We start from the raw sequence: 2,897 nt of genomic DNA on the forward strand, positions 1-2,897 counted from the left end.
AAAGATCAAGAGGGAGAAACTTGAAATGACCTCCACATGTAACACCAGTCCTGTTTGAGGGTTTTCTAATTGTTGCCACTGAAGTTCACCTGTTGTTAATTCAATGAACACCAATACAGGTGAAATTGATTAACGAGGCCCTCAGCTGCTTAACCAACCAGAAAATGATCAGACAGGTTTAATTCAATTCATGCCAGGCCCAATAAAAAAGTGCTCCTTTAATTTTTGTCATCAGTGTATTTCTCTGTGGCTCATCAGTTGCTTTTTTCCTACTGTGTATACATCCCATAATGCTCAGCTACTGTGGCCATTTGGTCCAGCTGTTCTGCTCCGAATATGAAGCCTAACCGGAGCTCAGTCCAATTGGAAACGAACCGAGACCACCTAGAAAGGTGGGTCTGAAACCGGTTCCTGGTTGTGGACCAGGATCCACTTGGGTGTTTTCAGACTCAAAATTTGTTCTGGATTATTGGGGGGAACAAACTGTGGTTCACTTAAGCCAGGTAGGCCCAAATCCAGGCCTTGAGGGCTAGCTTCCAGTTGGTTTTTCTAAAAATCCTACCTTATCTGCCTGGATCAGGTCTGTCAGAATTCACCATTCTTTCCAAAATATAGAACTGCCTTTACTATAAATCAACTGACCACTCCCCGTCATACGTTTTACATTGGGACATGGAACATGGAAAAAGTTATTGTAAGATAAATGTTAAAGACTCATTAAAATGATGTTAGAAGATGTAAAGCCTGAAGACTTCTCTGAAAACTTGCTTGGATTCACCATTTTCTTTTTTCACTGCTCAGGACTAAGTGACCTCAAAGAGGCCTTAAAGATAGCTAAAGTTTTATTATTTGAAGGCATATTCGTAAAAAATGACTTCTGGGATTGCAAGAAAAGATGGCAACAAACATCATTTTAAAAGCTCCTTGAAGATGCAGCTAGAGTCCAACCGAGACTGAAGCTCACCGAATGAAGAGGAACTCTGATGCAAAGTTCAGATAAACTTTAGTGGGTCATGAACCAAAATCAGAAGGACAGAAAGAGACAGACAACTCTCAAAGTGAGGAAAACAGGCCAGGTCTAGAGACAGAAACTGGTCTAAAAGACAAAGACCAAACAGAGAGGAACAGATTAACCTCAGATTGCACTGTAAGACACAAAACTGACCAGAGAAATGGTGACACCCAGTAATATTTGAAACAGTGGGTTTTGAACTGTAGATGATGAGATTCATTAAGTCTAAGCATTGGGGAAAAAGAGAACATTTTAAAGTCCTCAAATCTTTTAAATACTGAAGAGCTTTTTCTTCCTCTTCTTTCAGGGTAATAGGCAGTTCTGTACTTCTAAAAGACCCTGCCTCATTAACAAAAGTTAAAGTAGATTTTTTGTTATGACGGCTCGAAAAACAAAAACGCACCCTATCCATGTGCATTGGACCTGTTTATGGACAACACATTCTCACTTCCAAGTCGTCACATATTGCCTTTTGGTTCAGGGACCCCCAAACCCCTGGGTGCCCCCAACTCATCATCCCCCCGACACGCTGGCTGTTCAGAAAATCAAGGGTCCGCATCCCTTGGGACACGCTACGTCATGAAATGGGTGTCGTAACAAGCCCGGACGCGCCACTGGACATGGCACCGTACATGAACCGGGCCTGGATGCAGCAACACACGCGGCACAGGACACGAACCGGGCCCGGACGCGCCACCAGATACGGCACTGGACGCGAACCAGCCACGAACACTGCACTGTACAGGAACCGGGCCTGGATGTGGCACCGGACGCAGCACCCGACAAAATGATGAGTTTGGGACACCCAAAACGTCAAACATAAGATGACCCGGGAAAACATTGCCCTTCTGCTGCTTCCTGAACCAAATTTTAACTTGTGTTCCCTTGTTCCCAGAATTTATATCTTTTTATTTTCTCCCATTTTCAGCTTCATCTGAGCAATAATTCACTTTTTTTTGGAGCCACAGGGAGTTCTCTCGGACGTGACAATGAGTCATATTTGATGTTTTTCATCATCTATTGTCTTGTCCCACTTGATCCAAAGAGGTAATTATTTAAATTGTTCTACAGGTTGTTTTAAAAGACATTTAACAATAGAATGAAATGACACATTTTACATTTTTCAACAATTCAAAGGCCACTAATGTGTTAGTCACATAGAAATCTCGAGTCTTAATCTTTAAGTTTTAATCAAGCCCTAAAATGTAAACGAAATCAAATAAACTTAAAAATGACAATTTATCACAGTTTCTACATATGAAATAGCAATAAACATTTGTAAGATTTATGTCAAACTTTTCAAAAATATAAACTTGTGCAGCATGCCTGGTCACTCAGTCAGATGCCTGCCTTCCTTTTCTAGAGGAACACGTGGCTTAAGATATTTACCCAAATGTAACATTTATTAACAAAACCAATACCTTATTTGTGTTCACTCAAATATGTAAATGAAAAATTCTCCTTCGTCCAGGTAAAGTAGTCTTGAAGTAGAGTCGTGCGTCTGTCTTATCTTCCAAGCTGCTTATTGGTCATTGCTGTACATTTCTGAAGTTCTCAAACACATCAAACCCAAAACGTGTCCGGTTAGGAGTGTGCAGAAGTTTGATGTCCATTCTCTTTTTGGATAGGAGCCGGTGGAGCTGCTGAACAACAGGTGTAATGTGGTGGAATGAGAGAGGGGTGTAAGTATTCAAGCAGCCGAGTTCTGGATCAGCTGGAGCCTGGTTAGGGATTTGTGAGGAAGGCGGAAGATGAGAGAGTTACTAAAGCCAGTGCAGCTGGTAACGAGGCTGTGGACCGGGATGAAGGTGCTAGGAGGGAATGGGGCACACAAAGACGGATGGAAATAAGCAAATCTGGGGATTGTATTAATGTGTTTACTAAA

Source organism: Oryzias melastigma, linkage group LG15 (genome assembly GCF_002922805.2).
Source record: "Oryzias melastigma strain HK-1 linkage group LG15, ASM292280v2, whole genome shotgun sequence".
In the NCBI taxonomy this organism is placed as follows: Eukaryota; Metazoa; Chordata; class Actinopteri; order Beloniformes; family Adrianichthyidae; genus Oryzias; species Oryzias melastigma.